This window comes from Armigeres subalbatus, chromosome 2, assembly GCF_024139115.2.
Source record: "Armigeres subalbatus isolate Guangzhou_Male chromosome 2, GZ_Asu_2, whole genome shotgun sequence".
Taxonomy (NCBI): domain Eukaryota; kingdom Metazoa; phylum Arthropoda; class Insecta; order Diptera; family Culicidae; genus Armigeres; species Armigeres subalbatus.
The window spans coordinates 399,137,323-399,160,996 of NC_085140.1; the positions used below are offsets into that span (position 1 = coordinate 399,137,323).

The window sequence follows — 23,674 nt, forward strand, 5'->3', positions numbered from 1 at the left end:
ATTCGGAAAAAATCTATTTCATTCGGAAATTCAGACGAATTTCATTTCATTCGGAAGTTTCATTTCATTTGGAAATTTAAAAAAAAATATTTGTAAAATCCGAAGAATTTTATTTCGTTTGAAAATTTTTTATTTGAAAATTCCGATGATTTTTTTTTTTATAATTTCAAAGAATTTCATTTCATTTGGAAATCCCAAAAAATTCTTTAAATCCAGGAATTCCGAAGAATACATTTTCATTTTCAAATTCCGAGTAGGCACTTTGTGGAAATTTTTCCAGAATTTCATTTCATTTGGAAATTCTAAAGAATTTTGTTTTATTTGGAAGTTGCCATTTATAAGTTCATTTGATAATAAATTCAGGAAAAATTCATTTCTTTTAGAAATTTGAAGAATTTCCTGTGAAAAATTCGAGTTTTATGTGGGAATTCTAAACAAGTCTCCGTGAAAATTCCGATGAAGTTCCGGTAGAAATTCCGAAAAATATTCCGTGTAGATTACACAAAAAGCCTTGTTTGTGAGTTACAAATTTTCTCGTAGGAATTTCTAAAAATTCAATTTTTCAAATCTATTCAATTTCGAAGAATTTTTCAAAAAACTTCTCCTGCGAAATTCCCAAAAAAAATCGAAGAAAATTTCGAAAAACCTGCAAATTATTAAAACTTTCCAGTAGAAACCAAAAAACTACTTTAAAAAAAAGTAGTAGAAAATTCAAGTTTTTTCACGTAGCAATTTAGAAGAACTTATCGTGGAAATGCTTTAGATTTTCTAGTGAAAGTTGCAAAGAATTTCCAGTAGAATTTCTGAGGAAATTTTCGTGAAAATTTAAAAAAATCCTTTCTTTGAAAGTAATTTTTCCTCTCTTTAGTTCCAATATATATAATTATCATTATCAACGGATACAACGGATTTAAAAACATCTTTCAGTGCCGTGGTTTTTTCGAAAAAGCATCGAAAATGTCGAAATATGTTTCTGCAAAGATAACGAAACGTATTGGAATTGAATGGAGAGTACTAAACTCGTTTTAGACGCTCGCAAAAAAGTAAAATAAGTCATAGTAATAAAAAAAGTAGAAGTTTTGCCAGGATAAATCCAGTTGTATGTGGTCTGGTAGCTTCACATTAAAGCTCACCGAAAGGCCACAGAAAATGCCAGTCTGGAAATGCCACCTTCTTTATTTTCGTAGTCGACAACGACGCCGCTGCCGCCGCCGCCGTCGATCAAATCTAGACCAACATTTGAAAAGGGCGTAACAGCCAAAATTTATTCCTTCTTTTTCTTCGTCTGCATATATAGCTATATATGTGGACAAAGAATCAGAAGGAATGAATTTTGGCTGTCACGCCCTTTTCAAATGTTGGTCTAGAAATGTTCATAAAGGACGTGGAGGTTGGCCTATTGTTAAGCTTTTGCCGCGACAGAGCGCTTCCCGAAGAATTGCCAAGCGGGAGGATATTTACATATAGCAGGCACGAGCGGACACACGTGTTGCCTTCCCCTGTATGTGTGTATGTGTGTATTGTTTGTTGTAACTGGGGATAAATCTAATCAAAATGTCTTTATGGAAATTTGCAATGCTCCATCGTCATCGTTGTCGTCGTCCATAGCCAACAACGTGGGCACGGGTGAACGATGTAACTTGGTTGGTCTGTTTATTTAGTTGTTGCGGTTTGAATTTGATTATGGGGAGAATTGACCAAAAAGCAATTAAATAACTAAAGATGCAAATAAAATATATCTTTACAAGGGATTCCAATAGCTTTATCGCCAATACTGTCAAGAATACTGTGAAGTGAAAAATAAAACAGTTAAGAATTTGCTATCAATTCCAATCTAATGAGGTTTTAAGACAAAATTTAATTCATTTCCATTTCATACGGACGTAATCGAAAATCCTCCAAATGTACTTCAACCAAACAAAATTTATATAACAAAACTGTACCCTTTGGATCGATTCATCGAGCGTATTCGCATGTCCATCAAAACTACAAGCAGTTATCTTCGCCGATGGAGAAATGACAATAGCTGGAATACCGGCGTCACCAGGGTACGGGATGTGTATGTCAATATGGGGAGCAATTTCAAACTCCGACAGCCGGTAGCCCATCATATGACAGTTCTTTATTCCCCATTTTTTTTATTCTCGTTCAACCGGCAGTCCCATATTGCAAGCATTCATGAAGCGTTCTTTTTATAGGACGTGTCCTTTATTGAAGTGCTTTGTGGTGGGTTTTTAAATTGCTTTCCCGGAATGAGTTGTGCAAACCAGAAACGACCGGAATGATACCAGCCGGCCGGTGATAGACGCTGCTGCAGCATTGAGGTTTGATATGGAGATGAATGACACTTTCGAGTCGCAATTGAAGCCCATTCGCGTGGCAATAGTACCCAGGCAGAGTGGACTGGGGACTGAGCTGGACTGGACTGGATGGGAGATAGTGATGCTGCTTTGGATCGTGTGCACTGTTCATTATTATGTTGTTGAGAATTTATTTTCCTATTTGATTACCATACGCCAAAGCGGTGGTATTGAAACAATTCAAGCGTTTGATTGAGAGGACATATTTTGAAGAAAAATGTAAAAACATCGTAGGAAGATTCTTGGAAGGTTTTCCACCAGACAATTCGTCTGAGGCAAATGAGTTCTTAGGAGGTCAATCAAACTAGTGTGACCGTCGAAAGCGAGATTTTTTTCGGGAGTTTTCTTCTTCGATTTTTGTTTGTAATAAAGTGACAGTAATTGTATTTTGCGGAGACCTTTTGTGATGAATTTATAATATAAAAGATTGAGGATCTCACTTCTCTGCTTGCAAGGGTAAGTGGAGACCCCCGATTCCACACTAAAGTGCACTTCATGTTTACATGAAAAGCTCAAATTCAAAAATATGCCACCGAATTATCTTTACAGCTATCAATTGACCGAATTGATATGCAAAATGATTGGCTACCCGATTGATGCGTGCCGTTTTACAGACGCAACTCTCTTATGTATATCTAATTGAGTGATTCCCGGTAAACGATATTGGTGTTGCCGATTTTCCATCAACGCCTTCCTTCCTGTGTCTGTGTTGATTCTGCTGCAAGCCGGGCACCATCAGCCGAAAATCAAAGTCAACGGTCCCCTAATTGGGCTGCCATGGTTCTGACAGCGTTTGCCACACTCGCCATCCAAACTGGTGGAAATAGCATTGATACCTGTTGCCGTGCCGGTAGTGGTGCGGTAGACATGCATCAGAAAATCCTATCCCTGGCCGGTCGAGTTTGGCTTGTTCATTGGTTACACATGGCTCATTTCCCAAAGGGCTTCCGCTTTCTTCATCGTTCGTGTGTTGAATCACTGACGCTGATAGACCACAATGCGGTACATCCATAGCTAAAAAGGAACCTGTCCGTGTGAAGAACTGATTGTTCGGATCACTCGGAACCAAAGCAAAGCAGAAACAATTCCCAATATCGCCTGATGGATTGGTTTATCAACTTACTTTTACACAATATGACTTTGTGACCGACCTTGACCTTGTAGTTGATTAATAAAAGTTATACAAGGTGAATATAAAAAATAACCTTTTACGATTCGAATTCACCAGTTATGAAACAATCTAAAATGTTTCGTTTAATATATTGGAGCTTTTTATTACAGAATAAACCCATAATTTTAGTGAAATAATACTCACAACGCTTTCATTCTTTCCACAGCAATTTTTGAAAGTTTCTACTTGTCTCGATTCTTGAACAACAATTTCTTCCAGTAATACCTGGAAAAGTAAACGCAAACTGCATGAAATCAAAATTCTTCGAACAATTCCCATTAAACTGGTAACTGGGATGGGAAATTGTGTTGAACCTCATTTCTTGAGTTTAGTCTGCAACTGACAACAGGAGCTTCGATGGCCGATCTTCTTTCGGCATTGCCTTCGATATCAATTACCGTCAGTTCCTGAAAAGTAATGCAACGAATCAGATCAATTGTCATTACAAAAACAAAAGGGGTTCAACTGACTCAAAACTACGGCTACGATTTCCTAAATCATCAAGTTTGAATTATCAAGCGGCAACGTGTTCTGTTTCTGATAGATTTGTCTGCCGTTATTGGTCATGGTTGTTGGTTGTTGCACGCCTTCATTATTATCGTGTGATTAGATGCATTGGAGAATTTCCACAACCGCAGCGCAGCGGAAGGGAAAATGCTTTCTCGTCTTGCTAAAGTGCCCTCCAGTAAAACGATATCGATGCTGATTTGCTGAGTGTTGTTGGTCGGCCGCTCGATGACGCGTCGGTCGTACCTAATTGGAGAACTCATCATCGTCATCGGCAGACAAGCGGTAAACCATGGATGAATCACCAATTGGTGGCGCCCGCGGTGTGCAACAAATCACGCTTCACCAACCACCAGATGCAGAGGTACACATCGAAACACGATGGGCAGTGAGTTTCGATGACTGACAGTTGTTGGCGAAGATAAATTTGCACCATGTGAGTTAGTGATAACGTTTCCGAACGGAGCCGGCAAACAAGAATTCCAACCAAACTCGGGAAACCCGAAACAGGTGAAATATTAACCTGTCAAGACAAGAGCCCACAATCGTCACGTAGCTGCGAATTTGAGAGGGCGAGCACTGGAGAGGGGTGTTTGTAAGACGAGGATTTTAATTGCTTTCTTCTTTCACACCTGTCCAAGAGCGGAACGTTCGGATTTAAGTTGACTATAGGAAACGTAGGAGTAGGTATCTGCTAAATGGAATGAAAGCAAATATGGAAAGCGTTTGATTGTGGAATGCTTTAATGTAGCATTACGCTTGTATTAAGATTATTTTCAGGAAAAAATATCCTTTTCAACAGTTCTATCACATTATCGATTCAAATATGAAGAAGCAATCGGTACAAAATGCGCCAGATGTGTAATTCACGATTAAAAAAATCCTTCAGGCTGAAAACTTTTCGGAGTTTCCACAGAAAAACCTTCGAAATTTCGAATAGAAATACATTTTTCAGTAAATGCTTTAGAAATCATCAGCAAACTCTTCGGATGTTGAACGGAAAATTCTTCGGAATTTCCACGGGACAGTTATTAGAGTTTTATTCGAAAAAATGAGAATTTCCACGGACAGTTCGATGGGAAATTCACTGCTATAAACTGGTACATATCTTCGGAATTTCCTCGAGATTAAATTTTCTTTCTCCGGAATTTCCTTGGGAGATTCTCCGGAATTTCCTTGGGAAATTCTCCGGAATTTCCTTGGGAAATTCTCCGGAATTTCCTTGGGACACAATCTCCGTGTCGAAACGTCGGGTAAATAAAAAAAAACGTTGTAATAAGTGCAAGACTGAGTACCCGTTCAATAAATGAAATTCTCCGGAATTTCCGTGGAAAATTCTCCGGAATTTCCTTGGGAAATTCTCCGGAATTTCCTTGAAATTATCCGGAATTTCCTTGGGAAATTCTCCGAATTTCCTTGGAAATTCTCCGGAATTTCCTTGAAATTCTCCGAATTTTTGGGAAATTCTCCGAATTTCCTTGGGAAATTCTCCGGAATTTCCTTGGGAAATTCTCCGAATTTCCTTTGGGAAATTCTCCGGAATTTCCTTTGGGAAATTCTTCGAATTTTCATGGGAAATTCTTCGAATTTCCTTGGGAAATTCTCCGGAATTTCCTTGGGAAATTCTCCGGAATTTCCTTGGGAAATTCTCCGAATTTCCTTGGGAAATTCTCCGAATTTCTTGGGAAATTCTCCGGAATTTCCTTGAAATTCTCCGAATTTCCTTGGGAAATTCTCGGAATTTCCTTGAAATTCTCCGAATTTCCTTGGGAAATTCTCCGAATTTCCTTGGGAAATTCTCCGAATTTCCTTGGAAATTCTCCGAATTTCCTTGGGAAATTCTCCGAATTTCCTTGGGAAATTCTCCGGAATTTCCTTGGGAAATTCTCCGAATTTCCTTGAAATTCTCCTGAATTTCCTTGGGAAATTCTCCGAATTTCCTTGGGAAATTTCTCCGAATTTCCTTGGGAAATTCTCCTGAATTTCCTTGGGAAATTCTCCTGAATTTCTTGAAATTCTCCTGAATTTCCTTGAAATTCTCCTGAATTTCTTTGGGAAATCCCCCTGAATTTCTTTGGGAAATTCTCCTGAATTTCCTTGGAAAATTCTTCCGAATCCTTTGGGAAATTCTTGAATTTCCTTGGGAAATTCTCCTGAATTTCCTTGAAATTCTCCGGAATTTCCTTGGGAAATTCTCCGAATTTCCTTGGGAAATTCTCCGAATTTCTTTGGAAATTCTCCGGAATTTCCTTGGAAATTCTCCGAATTTCCTTGGGAAATTCTCCGGAATTTCTTTGGGAAATTCTCCGGAATTTCTTTGAAATTCTCCGAATTTCCTTGGGAAATTCTCCGGAATTTCCTTGGGAAATTCTCCGAATTTCCTTGAAATTCTCCGGAATTTTTGAAATTCTCCGGAATTTCCTTGGGAAATTCTCCGGAATTTCCTTGGGAAATTCTCCGGAATTTCCTTGGGAAATTCTCCGGAATTTCCTTGGGAAATTCTCCGGAATTTCCTTGGGAAATTCTCCGGAATTTCCTTGGGAAATTCTCCTGAATTTCCTTGGGAAATTCTCCTGAATTCGCTCGGGAAATTCTCCTGAATTTGCTCGGGAAATTCTCTGGATTTCACTCAGGAAATTCTCCGGAATTTGCTCGGGAAATTCTCTGGAATTTCCTCGGAGCAATTTTGGAGAATTTCCTGAGGAAATTTCGGAGAATTTTCGAGGAAATTTTGGAGAATTTCCCGAAATTTCCTAGAAAAATTCTACAGAATTTTCTAGGAAATTTTTTTGAAATTTTTATGTGGAAATGAAATTTTCCCCAGAAATCTATTTTATCTTGGAGAAATTCTTCAATTTTCTCGGGATATTCTTCGAAATTTTTCCGATTTTTCTCGAGAAACTCTACGGAATTTTCTCAAAAAATTATTCGGAATTTTCTCAAAAAGAAACGCGGAATTTCCTTCTCTTCAGAGTTTCCTTAGGAAATTTTCCAGAATTTCCCAGGAAATTTTTCGGAATTGTCTCAAAATTTTTTTCAGAATTTCCTCCGAAAGATCTTACGAGTTTCCTCTGGAATTTCTCCAGAATTTTCTACAAAAAATCTTTGTATTATCCTCCGGAAGTTCTTCGGAATTTGTTCGGAAAATTCCTTACATTTTCTCCAGAAACTCTTTGAAATTTCCTCGGAAAATTCTTCGCAGTTTCCTCGGATAATTCTTTGGAATTTTTTTGGGAAATTTTTCGAAAAAAAAATTCTCTGGAAATTCTTAGTAGTTTCTCTATGTCGGAAATTTTTTCGGAATTTCCTCGGAAATTTTTTTTTAAGAATTTTCCTTTTCCAAGAACATCTTTGGAATTTCCTTAAAACCAGGAAATTCTTCATAATCTCCACGTGAAATTATTCGAGGAGATTTTTGGGAAAATTATTCGGGAAATTCTTCTCGAGAAAATTCCGAAGAGTTTACCGAAGAAATTCCATAAAGTATTTCTTGAGGAAATTCCGAATAATTTCCCTAAAAAAAATCTTAAGAATTTCCCGAGGAAACTAAAAACAATTCTCTTAGGAAAGTGAGTAAATTCAAAAGAATTTCCAGGGGAAACCCTTAAAAAGTGGAAATTTTACTGTAAATTGTAGCATCGTGAAACCGGAAACATAAAATTGCTAGCGTTCTTTCTGAGCATATTCCGGGAATGAAACCCCGGTCGGAAAATTAAAAAAAGGAAGTTGCCACGAGTAAGACCTTATCAACTAGGTCGATCAATCAGAGATAGACACCTGATCAAAAAATAAACAAGAAACCGCTCGAACCGGCTTAACAGTATTCAAATGAGATTTGTTTGAAATGTAATCAAAAACTAATTGCTATGATTTTAACCGCTTTCAGTTGTTTTGATTTAATTATCTGACCCTTCAACCTATTTTTGCTATCTTCCTCTTCATGATAGGGATGCAATCATGCTGAAATGTAAATAAAGCGAAACGCTATTATGTGTTGATATTTTGCTATTTTTTTATATTCACGGAAGCTCACTTCGCTCCGCAAAGTACTGGAAGCCGTGCCGCCACCGAACGTGTAGACCATTCGCAAAACAAATATCGCTGTTATCACTGCACATTGGCTGCTGACCGCGACCGAAGGATTTACAAGTGTGTACAAAACGTACTTTTTCACTGGAAGAAGCCTTACATATTTCTTTCCTCTGGGTCGGTGCCGCAAAGATTGTTGACCTGTGGAATGTGCGTCGCGATAATGTTGGCGAACTGCCTTACTTTCTAGAATCCAGGGCGGTTTCCATTAGGACCATACAGATTACAGGCCATGTATTCTACTGCAGTTATGAACCGTCGCACTCTTGCTGACAATGACAGATAAACACCCGTTTCCGACTGACGGACTGACTTCACAGATGAGATATTTTCATCATCGTGACGAGCGCGGGCACGTACATCAAATATGGAATAATTTAGCATAAATTTTCGCTTAAAAAAGAATTGTGTGTGCATACAAGGGCTTTAATGCGCAACGCCTATGTAGGTAGGTAAGTATATTTAGCAAAGCGATGCTCACTGAACGGCGGGAACAGAACTTGCAAATTATTAGCCTGCCCATAGCGGCGGCACATCACCATTTCAGCAATTGCAATCGAGGCTAGAATTTGTACCCAGTTGAGATTATTTGCGAAATGACACAAAACATCGCATCTGTACGGTAGCAATAAGTAAGCGAAAGAATTCAAAGCACAAGTGCATTCAACAGCTGTCTTTTAATGAACGACTGCGATGCTGCTCATTTGGTTGAATTATTACCGGATCATAAATTACGTACCTCCACAACTAGCAGTCACCGCCACGTCATATTGTTGCCGTCCTTAGAAAAGATACGCCGTTAAACGACCCTAAGTGGATTCGACTGAAAACACCGCCATGGATATTTTGTTGCAAATGGCCAAAAAAAGTGATAATTACTGAAACATCCAACAAAACGCTACTTACAACTGAGTAATCAAATCCTCGCTTCATAACGTTTCAAGCTTAATTGATTCCAGCGACTAAAATGAGTTCCTTTGGTACATATAAATCTCCTACCATCATCAAGGTTTGTTCCGCCATATGGGGAAAAAATGTCCCCGCACGCGGCCACTGCCACCTGATACTTTGTTTGCAACACGTGTGTGACGTCCGGCCATCAGATTCACCCAAGGGAATCGTTACAAGTTCGTTGTCATCCATGCAGAGCATTCGGTTGAACGAGTAATCGTTAAACAGAAACAGTACGCAGCGCAGTCAGAGATGAATTAACCAAGTGCGCCGCTTTCTCATCCAATAGGGGGGGGAAGGTAGATCGTTTACATATGCAATTATTTATCACCGATAATAACATGGTGTGAGGAAATTTCGGAAGATTTTTGCCTTTTTTGCTTTGAACAAACGAAATAGAACCAAATCAACATGCCGAGTCACGTTGTTTGTTTGCAATTTGTTTCAGTCTGGGCGATGGAATGGTTTGCGTTGAAAATATTTGTATCACATCCCACGATTTCGACTAAATATTTGAATTGTAAATAAAATGTGGCTTGCACCATTTTTCATAAAAAAAAATTAATTTTATTTTAAAGCATCAAATTTAGTTTTTGAAATCCGAATATTTATACGAAAATTAGAAACATTCTTGCCTTTGCTAGATTCATATGAATCCCAAAAAATATTGCAAATCCTACTCAAATGTAAGTTTACAGACAGACATAACAGTAGCAAATTGATGAGAAAATTATTTTGAGCTTTTAGTGGAATGTCTTTTCCGTTTAATTCCACCACTTGAATGTACATTTAAAAGATACCTATTTCGACCTCAACAGTAAGTCCGTCTTAAGTGTCGACAAGTCAATTCAAGTACGCGACACAGAAGACGGCGTGACTGTTGAGGTTGAAATACGTATCTGTCAAAGGTACAAACAAGTGATGGAATTTAATGGAATTGTACAAGCTCGTCTTACGACAACTAGCAAATTTTCAATTGCTTTATTGCCGAGAAAAAACTAACGTTAATGTTTGCACTTCAATATCCTTCCATGCATTCTTCTAGAATTTCATTTCCTCTGTATTTTTTCTGAATTTGCATTTCATTTTTGTAATTTTTACGATATTGCTTCGGAAACTTATACAGGAATTCATAAAAAAAATGTATGAGAGCTCCTCCGTAATTATCGACGGGTATTCTCTATTTATTTAAAAATGCGTTCGAGAAGAAGGTATTTGCTGCTCGATAAAAATCGAAGTGGCTGCCAGGTGAAAACAACACTTCGAAAGTTTGTTGAACATTGGAAGTGACGATCCATCAGTCATCAGAGTAAATAAACATTAGCAATGATGGACAAGCTGTGAAGTCGCCTACACTAGATGAGACTAGAAAAGGTGAATCGCGTAAGAATCCGATTATGAAATTACTTCACGCCTTCAGGCGCACATAACTCAAAAAAGCAAGCGACAGGCACCAGTGAAAAAAAGGTTTTTTTTTCATTTTTGTTCAGTAGCAACATCCACGAAAAAATGTTTTCCAGATGTGCTGACATTTTACATTTGTACCGTCAAAACGCGATGTGAGGACTAGGACGGCCATTGTGGCAGCCATTTTTTGACTTTGTCGTGATTTTCCTTAAAGAGTTTAAAAACAATAAAGCTGCGGGGAAGGATCAGCTTCCAACTGAGGTTCTCAAACGTGGCAGTGGGCAGCTTTACGAAGTTCTGCACTATATTATGAAGAATGAAAAAAGAGGAATTGCTGCTAGTTGGTTGGACGGCCTTATTTGAACTCCCTCCCCCTTTAGGAAAGGCACGCACTAAAGTGCGACTGGAAACGATCAGGATCGATTGTATCAGCATTAGCATTTAGCAGTTCGCACAAATTCGTAGGTGGTACAAGCCAAGATTATTGTATGAGAATAGCATCACTTTCATCCGTTACCACAGATATTGATTCGGGACTAATCACTAACTCTTAGATGGAAGCAATGTACTCTCCAATAGTCGAGATTTGTCCTGGCCACGTCCTTGCGAATGCTGAGGAAGGGGAAGGATGGTTTGTTGGACACCTACTTAAGAAAGATGCAGAGAACTCTACTCTACGACCTCTCATAGGTTCCACGGGAGGTTTTGGAATTGTGTGGAAGGTTATAACAGTAGGAATCGTTTTGGTATAACGTGAAACACAGAAAGAACTAAGATAGAAATACAAATTAAGAAAGGGTCGAGCCTGGAATTGAACCCACGACCTCCTGCTTATAAGGCAGAAGCGGTAGCCACTAGACCACCGAGCTCGATCAGGATCGATTGCAGTGCAGAAAAATCTTCTATTGGGCGTAGGCTTACCAAGGAGGAGCTGTAGCCGACACTTTCGGGAATTCATTAAGAATTCCTTAGGGAATTTCTTTACAATTCTCTACAAAAATTTCTACAGGCATGCGTCCAATGGTTCCGTCAAGTATTTTAACGGGAATTCTTTTAAAAAATTGTCCAAATTATTATCTTAGTGTACTCCCTCCAGTAGGGTTAATGTTGGGATAAACTCAAAATCTCAAAACTCATGGATGATTCAAATCAAGCGTGGGTTAAAACGCATCAACTCAGCACCTAAAAACTCATGGCTGAGTTGAATCATCCATTTGAATCATCGTAAGTTTTCTTTTATTCTCCTACGTTAAAAACCGTTAATTGACGTTCGTCGCATAGAACAATGAATACTCTTGCTTGTGTAAATAATAAATTGCCAGTAAATTGGTTTTAAACGCTTTTTAGAGCGAAATGATTTTTGGCAAATGAGTGAAATGATGCGTTTTGGCATGAAAAACTCAGGCGTGATGCAAATCTTTAAATTCGCAAACGAGTTTGCTCGTGCGGGAGAGTTCGATGAGTGATTTTTATGAATGATTTTACCAACACTGAGTAGGGTGGATCAAATTAGTATGGAAAAAAAATTGTTTCAATTTTCTTGATGCACAACATTCTGTATTTAACTCTACAAGCACTGAATGAGTATCATAGTTCTTCATCGTAAATTATGCCGTCCAAATGCAAATCACTGTTTTTCGATGTTTCTGCATACATTTTTCCATAAAAATTTCTTACGAGTTTTGAGCCACCTTACCCTCTAGCAATCTTTCCAATAATTTATCCGAGAATTCCCCCGGAAACTCTTCCAGAGATTCCTTCAATAATTTCTTATACGGGAATTCATTCTATAATTCCTTCAGAAATACATCTAGCAGATGTATTCCTGGCAGGCAGATCCTCAATGAATTTCACCAGTAGTTTCTCCATAAACTTAGCAATTCCAGCATATTTTTTCAGTAGTTCTATCAGACATTCCTTCAGGAATTACAGCTCCTCTAGAAACTGATCTAAGAGTTCCTCCAAAAATTCTCCAGAAGTTCCTCCCAAACTTATTCCAGAATTTGGTCCAGAAAATCCTTAAGACGTTCATCCCGGGATTCTATCAACGGATGAAAAAAATCATGACGTAATTCCTCAAAAAAAAACTTTGAAAGAAATTCCTGATAGAATTCTCAGAAGACTCCCAGAAGGAAGTCCTGAAAGATTTCGTGAAGCATTTTCTTGTAGAACTCCAGATTTTTGGGAGATTTTTTCTAGAAGAGCCACTGGAAAAACATCTGGAGGAATACTAAAAGGAATTCCTGTAGAACTTGTAAAAAAATCTCAAGCAAATAATAGCTGGAAATAAAGAGGAGTTTCCGAAGGAACTCTCAAAAGAATGTTCGGAGCAATTTCCAAAGGAATATACGAAGGAATTGAGGAGAGTATTGTTGGAGAAATTCTTAAACAATAAGTTCAAACTGCACGAATAAAAACCGATGTGAAAGCAGTCAGATTGAAACTAGTGTTTGAATTATGAATAGACGAATTCGACATTTACTACGTTAAACTATGCGTCTTGAGCGTACAAATACGATTGTAATGGGAGTTCGACAGATCGGATAAATATGCTACGTTTCGGCTGTGTAGTCTTTGTAATTCAATGAAAATTTTGATTTTATTCCTCTTGGATACAAGCCGAAACGTAGTACATATAATTTGTAATATAAAAGAGAATATAAAAAGTAATCGCGGGAAACTGGATAGAGAATTGTTTATCTTGTGTTATTTCTCGGAAACAATACAATACACTTTTAGATATTTCCGTAAAGGCGAAAACTACAAAATACATTCTTAATTACAGTGTCGTTGAAACTACTGGAATGGATAAACACAAAATACCTAAAGGGTGGTTGAAATTATCCGTGTTTACCTTTTTACCTATAACTTTATTATTCGCATATTGAATAACAAAATATGTATGGACAAAGTGCATATACAAATTTATTTATTTATACCATCAGCCTAAACTGCGCATACTGAAAACTAATAATCTTACAATCACATATTGTACATAATTGCCTTATGCCGTTTTAAAACGATATCTACTGACATTGAAATCAAATGTGGGTAAATCGTTGAGCAAATTTAAACATTTTTGCAACGGGTGGTTTTGTCCAAACACAATGCGATGCCGATTTGTTTAAAATAAGGAATATTGACGGGAAGCTGTAACATTTAAATTCGCATACGGCAGAATCTCCGGTGACAATAATATCGAAGGCGAACATCCTTTGAAACAGTGGCGTCGCGTAACCTCAATTTTTACGTGTGCACAAGGGTGGCTCAAATTAGAATGGGAAGAACTTTTTTCAAATTTGTTTATAGGTCGCCATCTTATGCGGTTCTATTTGATGCCCTGATGCTCTGAGCAGAATCGGCCAATGTTTGGGCGATGTTAAACTTGTTGGAAGTTTATAAGGAATAATATATGCAAAAACATCGAAAAACAGTGATTTACAGTTGAACGGCACAATTTACTATGAAGTACTATGATACTCATTAAGTTCTTGTAGAATTAAATGCAGAATGTAATGCTGGAAACCGCGAGAATATTAGAGTTTATTAGCCAAAGTTATTACCATTTTACTGCAGTGTACTTCAGGCAAATTTCGTTTATTTTACCCAAGAAGAGAAAATAATTCAACCACACAACACTCTAGTAAAATGCATATATCTTTGCCTAATTAACTTTCGCCTTTATTTTCTCGCGGTTTTCAGCATTACGTTCTGTATTTAATTCTACAAGAACTGAATGAATATCATAGTTCTACAAAAGGTTTTTTAGAGCCACCTTACTACTGACACAATTTTTTTTTTGTATTTTCACAGCCCAAATGGAAAATAAAATTATCAGAGTCATTTGAACTACTCAAAATCTTGTTATTCTATGCATTTTCGCGCAACAATTCCTTAAAATTACATCCAGTGCACATTTAGATTGAGGTTAGGGAAACGCCACTGCTTTGGAAGAATATTACCACAGATTGTCACCAAACATCCTTATTTTTTCGTGAGAAAAATGCTATCGGCAATAGACTTTGTATGCTGGTCCGTTATCTGGGGTGATATTTTCTCCAGAAACCGAAACGCTTACTGGAAGCTTTGAACGGACAGTGACTTTTTTTTAAATACAGAATAAATTTGTATGTATTCTGAATTTGTTTTTTTTTCTATAGATATCGATGGAATCCTTAATCTTTTCAACTAATGTGTTTTTTTGTTTTCTTTATGCAGATGACTTTTAAAACGCACCGAACTGGAATGTTGAATTGTGTCTCTTGTTGTTCCTGTCTAGAAACAAAGAAATTGAATATTCGGCTGCCCTTACTTCGATCATTGAGATTACTATGAAACTGCACCATGTTTCATGGTTTCAGTTTCATAGACTATGAACGCTCCTCGGTACCCAGAAATGTCATCGATACTAAGTATGTAATTTATTGATGGCCCCTTCAAAACACAGTTTAGTACTGCTTCCATAGCAACGTTCTCATGATTTGATTTTCCCAGCAAACAAAAAACAACTTACTCAAATCGATGCAGAATCCGATTTAGGAGAAATATTTTCAGTTTTTATGCCATAGGTATTTATTTCAGTATTGATCTCAGATGTTCTTTTTTCTTCAGCTGAATTGAACCGATAGCGTTTTAAATTATTGCAGTACGATTGGTATCTAAATCCGATGGAATATAACAAAAGTAGTTTTCGAAGAGCTTTATCGTGGAAACGCGTTGTGAATTTTTAGCATATAATGGGTGAATGTGTGCTTTTTACCGTGGTGAATTTCGTATTCGTGGCGTAGGGCAGGGTTTAAACCCAAAAACATGCTGATCAAAAGTTCATGATGCGCTTCCCCTAAATGAAAAATAATCCCATCTGGAGCATTTCTGTGCAACAACCCAAAGTTCTAGTAAATAGGAAAAGATTCGGACAGCAATCTTAAAAAAACAGATTTTTTCGACTTATTGACATATATTTTTTTATATTTGAAACGATTTAATCGCTTTTCCGATTGTTTAATATTTTTTTATTTATTTTTCTCTGGGCCTCTCGATAGCAGCAGTTGGTATGAACTTGGTGTGCATAAGAGGAAAACTAAAAAAAGCAAGATATTCTAAGTACAATATGCTCAGGTGGGCTGCGAAATGGTGAGTTGACATCCGGGAAGGGGCGCCTAACATAGCTCTGGTCCTCACAAGTTCCAATACTCACGCTTCCACGGGTCTTCCGATGACAATTGACCGCCAGCTAAGGGTTGCGTACTTAGCTGGTAGTGCAGCCTGGGCACTGTTGTCCTTCTGACATCAGCTAGAGTGAGAGGGTGCGTACTATGGGGTCTGCCTAGGATGTGGTGGGGTTCGACAGTGGGCTCTGTTGAACTTCTATAAAAGCTGCAGGTGTCCCCAAACAGGCCTTATCAAAGCGACCGTGTGCCGCTCAAAGCGCACTAGCCTAGTCCTGGTGTTGGGTGGGACTTTAAACAAATTTGACCTGACTGATCGAGCGTCTGTCCACCAAGGAGGTGCGGCTCCAACAGCGTCTGTTCTGGCATCCAGCGGCTGAGTATGAAATGCTATTCCCCGGAAGCTATACCTAAGATGGCAGCCCCATCCCGGTGGATAGGGAACCTTGGGCCAACAACCTACTGTTCCCGAAACATCAATTTGTTCGAGAATCCGATAATGAAAGAATACGGACTGATTTTACGGCGACGACTCTTAGCGCGAAACAACGGACACGAATAGGAACATGGAACGTTTTAACCCTAGCCCAGCAGGGTAAATTGGCACAACTTGCCAATGAGGCACGCCGCATGAAGCTTGAGATCCTGGGACTGAGTGAAGTCCGTTGGCCAAACTTTGGAGAACACAGAACGCCGTCGGGACAAGTTCTGCTATACTCTGGTTTACGAGGTGAACACGCTCCCCGGCATCGCGGAGTTGGCTTCCTACTAAGCGCTCAGGCACACTCTGCGCTTATGAAGTGGGAACCTATAAGTGAAAGGATAATCGCTGCCAGATTTAGAACACGGGTCCGAAACCTTACTATAATCCAATGTTATGCGCCAACCGATGCTGAAGATCTGCAAGACAAAGAGAACTTCTACAGTCAACTCAATGCCGTCGTAGATAGAATTCCGAAGGGTGATATCAAGATCTGTTTGGGCGACTTCAATGCGAAGATCGGATCCGACAACTCGAACCATGAGCGCATTATGGGACGCCATGGTCTCGGAGAAATGAGCGAAAACGGAGAGCTGTTCGCAGAATTTTGTGGTAATAACGACATGGTGATCGGGGATCGCTCTTCCTCATCGACCGGTTCACAAGGTCACGTGGGTCTCCCGTGACGGCTTTACAGAAAATCAAATCGACCACATCTGCATCAGCCGAAAATGGAAACGGAGCCTTCTTGATGTACGGAATAAACGTAGTGCCGATATCGCGTCTGACCATCACCTCCTCATCGGCGAAATACGCCTGCGCATTGCGCGGATTCGTCGGCAGGAGGAAAGAGTTGGACGACGATTCAACACACGCCGACTGGAAGATGCCACGGTGAAACGGTCCTTCGTCGAAGAACTGGAGACGCTTGCTGCAGATATTCCGGAAGGTGGCAGCGTGGAAGACCAATGGACCGCCATCAAGAATGCCTTCATCGCCACCAGCGAGAACAATCTGGGTGAACTACGCACCCAGAGAAAACAATGGATCACCGATGAGACCTGGAGGAAGATAGAGGAGCGAAGAGAAGCCAAAGCCGCGATAGAGCGATCGAAACCAGAGGAGCCAAAGTCTTAGCCCGTCAACGATACACGGCTCTTGAGAAGGAAGTAAAACGCTCATGTCGACGGGACAAGCGAGCGTGGGCAGACTCTCTGGCCGACGAAGGAGAGAGAGCCGCCGCAACCGGGGACATTCGCCTCCTCTACGATATCTCACGACGCTTAAGCGGGGCGAAGATGAATGCAACGATGCCTGTGAAAGACGCGAATGATCAGTTATTGACCGACCCAACTGACCAGCTGAAACGCTGGTTCGAGCACTTCGAACAACTTTTCAAGTGCCAACCAGGCCATCACCACCTCGGCATGATCTGCCTAGGATCCGACGTATAACACGTGTCAATACCGAAGCTCCATCACTGCTAGAGATTCAAACAGCCATCCAAAGCATGAAATCGAATAAAGCCCCAGGGGTCGACCGCATATCAGCCGAGATGCTCAAAGCTGACCCCATGACATCCGCTCAACTACTGCATCGCTTATTTCGTAATATCTGGGACACCGCAACTTTCCCGGTCGACTGGATGCAAGGTATCTTAGTGAAGGTGCCCAAAAAGGGTGACCTGACTGTATGCGATAACTGGCGAGGCATTATGTTGCTGTGTACCGTTCTGAAAGTTCTGTGCAAAATTATCCTAGCCCGGATTCAGGAGAAGATCGATGCGACTCTCCGGCGGCAGCAAGCCGGATTCCGTGCCGGAAGATCCTGTGTGGACCATATTGTCACGCTCCGCATCATTTTGGAGCAGGTCAACGAATTCCAAGAGTCCCTTTACTTGGTATTCATTGACTATGAAAAAGCTTTCGACCGTCTCAATCACGAGAATATGTGGGGCGCCCTGAGACGCAAGGGGTTCCTTAGAAAATCATCGGCCTCATCGAAGCACAGTACGAGGCCTTTTCGTGTAGAGTGCTGCACAATAGGGTCCTGTCCGACCCTATCCGGGTCGTAACTGGTGTGAGGCAAGGATGTATTCTATCACGGTTACTGTTCCTCATCGTAATCGATGAGATTCTGGTAGATGCGATTGACCGTGAACCAAACCGCGGGCTGTTATGGCAGCCTATAACCATGGAGCACCTAAACGACTTCGAATTGGCGGATGACGTTGCACTACTCGCGCAACGGCGCTCTGATATGCAGAGTAAGCTCAACGACCTTGCCGATCGCTCCTCCTCGGCAGGTTTAGTCATCAACGTCAACAAAACCAAATCGTTGGATGTAAACACGGTGACTCCTTCCAGTTTCACAGTAGCCGGGCAACCAGTGGAGAATGTTGAAAGCTTCCAATATCTTGGTAGCCAAATGGCGTCAGACGGCGGTACCAAGATCGACATAGGCGCACGGATCAAGAAAGCAAGGGCTGCCTTTGCGAGTTTAAGAAATATCTGGAAAAACAGGCAGATAAGTGAACGCACCAAAATACGAATTTTCAACTCTAACGTGAAATCTGTGCTGTTATACGCTAGCGAAACATGGTGTGTATCAGTGGAGAACACTCAACGGCTGCAGGTGTTCATTAACAGATGCCTGCGGTATATAATTCGGGCCTGGTGGCCTCACAACTGGATCTCAAACAACGAGCTCCATCGTCGTTGTCACCAGAGGCCGATAGCAACAGAAATTCGGGATCGGAAGTGGGGCTGGGTCGGCCACACTCTACGTAGGGGCGGAAACGAAATCTGTAAGCAAGCATTAGACTGGAACCCAGCGGGACATCGCAGCAGAGGCAGACCCAGAGGCTCATGGCGGCGAAGCCTCAATAAAGAAATAAAAGAAGTCGACCGAAATCTAACCTGGCAACAGGTTAAAGCGATAGCCGGGCATCGCTCAGGATGGAGATCTTTCAAGTCGGCCCTTTGCACCACCGGAGGTGTACAGGATCCATAAGTAAGTAAAAATATGCTCAGGTATATTAATACGAATAATAATTTGTTATACGATTGGTATTGTAATAATAGACTATGTTATGGCTGAAGTATTTGGCATAATAACTTTTAAAATTATATTTTGGTATTTTACGTTAAATGCAAGTTAAGCTGCTTAAGGCCATTTTTTTCTTTCTTCAAACCGTTACAGCTATATTTTCAAATAGAAGTGCTAGTGATGCTCATTTGTATAACACAGAAGGGTCAATAAACACGACGCGATTACGCGATACGTTTGTATCGTCACAATTTAATACTCCGAAGCGGATTGAGAGATTAAATAGAATGAGATAAAACGCGAATACTTATTCAAAAGGGTGTAGATGATTTTGTAACAAAGATTGAAACGTTGATTTCTCCCATCTGATAGCTCTCCCGCGCAAACCATCACCACATAAAGGTATGTCGAGGTTTCAACTCTTTGTCCTTGGTGTTGATTTGCGAAGGGAGTACCATCAGATTGCACAAATCGACGCATGAATCTTTGTTTACTAAATCACATACGTCCTATTGAATACGTACGCCGCCGTACGAATAAGTGCGCCGCCGCCGCCGTTAGAAAGGAATCGGCGCGCCGCCGCAGAAAAAAATTAACCACGCCGCCGAGCCGAAGCCGATGGCTTTTGAAGCAGTAGGGTTTTCTTCCTTTTTTTACAAAACTTTGTATATTAGTTCTCATCAAAAAATACACAAAAGGTTGAAATTTTTCTACAGAATTCAAGAGATTGGTTCTAGCACATCTTCAAAAATGTTCACTATGAATTCTTCAGTGTTGCGTTCTGAAAATATTTCAGAATTGCTTGTAAAATTTGTTTTGAAAATCAACAAAGATTTTTTTAAGAAATTCCCCATGAACTTCCTTTAATAATACTTCAAATTCTAGAATTTTTTTCAACAAACTGTTCAAGATTTTTTTAGGATTCCCCCAGTAAGTGAATTGGGTAGTTCACACATCATTTGAATATTATTATATTTAAATTCAATTAAGAATTTATCCGAAAAATCCTCCAGGAACTCAAACCAGAAATTTTGTTCGAGAATTCCTAAAAGAAATCTTGCAGGAATTGCTTAATCGAATCTTTAAGGTTCTCCAGGGGGCTGGATGGGTGGAGAGTTTTGAAGAATTCCTGAACAATTATCGAGTGGGGTTTTGAAAGAATTTTGGGGAAAATACCTGGAGCAATTTTCGAGCTAATGTCTAAAGATGTTCTGGGGGATCTCCTGAAGAAATTTATGGAAGAATTCACGGGACCTGGTGGGAGGTGAGTTCAGTAGAATGTCATGTGAATTTCAAAAATGTATTAAAGGAAATTTATGAAAAGTTCTTGGAAGAATTTCTGGAGGAATTTGTGAAGGGATTTCATAAGGGAGTACTGTGGGAATTATGAGGAGAGTATTTGTGAAAAAAAAATCTAACTCCTAGCAGAATTTCTGGCGGAATTACGAAGCCATTTCTAGATGATCTTTCGGAAGAACATCCAGTAAATTGCCTTGAGGATGTTTCCGAGGAATTACATAAAGTTTTCAGAATTCCAGAAGCAATTTCCAGAGGATTGGAATTACTTCCGCAGGAATTAATGGAAGAACATCCAGAGTATTTTCTGAACGAAGTTCACGAGCAATTTCAAAAGGATTATTTAGAAGAATTCCTGGAGGAACTTTCGGAGGAATCACTGGAGGAGCTACTAGGGAAATTTGTAGACAAATTTTCGGAGGAATTTCTGAACAAACTACTCGGGTACAAAGTCTTTGAGGAACTCCCGGATGAATTTCTGAACGAACTTCTGGAGGAAGAAAAAACTTCCGGAAGATCCCGAGGAATTCCAGGAGGATTTCTCGTAGGAATTCCTTAAGCTTAAGGAACTTCTGGAGAAATCTCAAGAAGATCTTTTGGAGAAATTTCTGGACAAAACTTCTGAGAAATTTTTGAACAATCTGAGGCAGCTTGCGGAGGAATTCATTTGAGTACTAACGGAGGATTTTTTGGAGGAGCTTCCGAAGAAGTGCGGAACATTTTTGAAGCATGAAATTAGCCCACGTCGCCACCGACCACCAACGATGTGACGCCGCCTTGCTGCCGCCGTTGGCTGAAAATGATCTATCAAACCGCCGCCGATAAAATTTCAATAGACGCACAGGTCTAATAAGTACCCGAGAAATATTGTTTTGAAGTATCAGCCGAGAAGATTTAAAGTGTACCAGAAAAAACGTTCGCTGTCACCAAAATTAGTGCTTAAACTTGGTGCATTAGAAAGTTAAGCGAGGACTTCTATATGTTGGTCACAAGAAGACCTCATTGGAATAATATACTGCCTAAAACATTCACGTAACCCAGCTGCCTGTAACAAATGTTCTTCTATATATCTGCTTCTATTTTATACATAAAAATGTATTTCTGCCTGTCTGATCCTTATAGACGCAAAAACTACTGAACCGATCGGCGTGAAAATTTATGTGCAGGAGTTTTTGGGGCCGGGGAAGGTTCTTAAGATGGTTTGAGATCCCTATCCGCTCTAGAAGGGGGGCTCCCATACAGATGAAACACAAATACAGTCAACTCCCCACATCTCTATATTGAAGGGACCATCGAGATAAGGAGAGATCGAGGAATGAAAGGTAAATTGAAATGGGAACTAGATCGTAGTATGCAAAACGACAATAGAACAAATGTAATGTTTTGTTCTTGATGTGTTGCCCAAGTCTAGTAGTCTAGAACTTTGAATATATCGACACATGGAGAGAGATTCTCAAACAAAATATGACCAGAAAACATCGAGATAGAGAGATATTGAGAAAGGGAGGTTATCGAGAAATGATTTGAAAATGTATAAACTTTAAAAAATCATCGGATTTGTTGAAGAATGTTTGCGTACCTCATAGAATTTTATTATTACTCCCACAAATTGACAATTTTTTTTTTTTTGAAAAAGTGCTGATGGGAAGAAAAAAAACCAACAATGTTTCGGCCTTTTGTTGAAAATCTACAAAAAACAGCAGAAAGAACGAAAATAAATCATCGCCGAATACATCATTGTCACAGTTTCAGTAGATAATTGAATCTGAAAATCAAGCAATCGTTCATTTCCTTCCTTTGACACGAGTGTCACCGTGTCGCTACGCAGCTGATTATGGCTCCCGCTTGTACAAAGAATAACCTCCTGCACATTCCACATATCACCTAACAAGAACAAACCTCGTAGGCCAATCATTGGCAGGCACCGCACCGCACCGTTTGACAAAGTGTGAAAGGCACGCGAGTCTGAAGATACGAGTCTCCTCAATGGGTACGGCATTGTTTCAATTCAAATTAGTGAGCAGCTTCAAGCGCGGTTCCATCGTGGTTATTGTCTTGTTTTGGGCTGACAATCGACCCCCTAATAACTGCGGCCCATTAGATGTGCATGTGTGTGTGTATACAAAGTTCCGTTTTTCCGACGAGGCGCACTTCCGACGTGTTAGGCGTTGGTTGGTACCGGAATCGGCGCGGTTGCTGATTCATTATCACGCTTGGTCGGATATCCAACCAACCTGTTTGTCATAGTCAGTGAACTTTTACACCACATAGCAGTAGGGGAACGTGATCATTGATGTCTGATTCTGAACATTGACGTACTCCACAGTCCTGCTGGTTAGACCAGTTGGAGACTTGATTTTCATTCTAATCAAACCTCTTGAAATAAATATTTGTAGAATAAGTATTCTGATCAATTTTCCGAGAGATAAATTTGTTACTTTTGGTTGAAATGCGTCAGATGAAGTAGACCCTTAATCCCTTAATAAATAGCTCTTAACTCTAGGCACCACCGTACACACGACAGGTGAAAGAAACCGTTTGTTGTGGCATCAGCGCATTTGTCAGCCCCCACATGGAGCGACAAAATAAAATGCACAAACGCCGAAACTTTTATTTTTCCCTTGGACGGGCCAGCTGTGCTGGTTGTGGCTCAAGTTCGAGTGCTTGATTCGTTTAATTTCTGTGGTTATGCGGCGGTGCCGCGCGAAGGTTATTGCACTTTGTATGCTGATGGCGAGACAGAGGCAGAGAATCAAGGCAACGTGATTCGGCGGAAAGCTGTGTGGCAGAAATTCCTACAAGGCTGGGAAATGGCAATAAATGGACGCGTGCCGTTGCGTGGCATATGGGCATTGGACAATAATGTACGAGGGCAGTTGACCGAGTGACGAAAAACACGGCAAGGTTTTTCTGTGGAGCGATAGAGATCGATGGAAGCAACTAACTTACGATGATTTTAATTTCACGATTTAAACTAATGGCATGGTACTATTCTAAAATAGCTTTTATTCACAGTTAAGATCATAGAAGACTAAATAAAACAAAGCTAGGTTTGAAGAACTTCGTGTGGAATTTCTCGTGGAAAATAAACAGTCTCTGCAGTGTCAATTTAGAGGAATTTCCATTGGAAAATCATAACAATTTCCCAAGGGAATTCAAAAACTTTTCTCGTGGAAATTCAGAAGTAAATTGCGTA

General features: G+C 39.9%; 1 protein-coding gene across 16 annotated transcripts in view; it reads right to left on the reverse strand.

The window, feature by feature from the left end:
• The window catches only part of LOC134213259 (phosphatidylinositol 4-phosphate 5-kinase type-1 gamma), a 164,941-nt gene that overhangs the window by 123,435 nt on the left and 17,832 nt on the right, over positions 1–23,674 (reverse strand). The window lies entirely within an intron of this gene.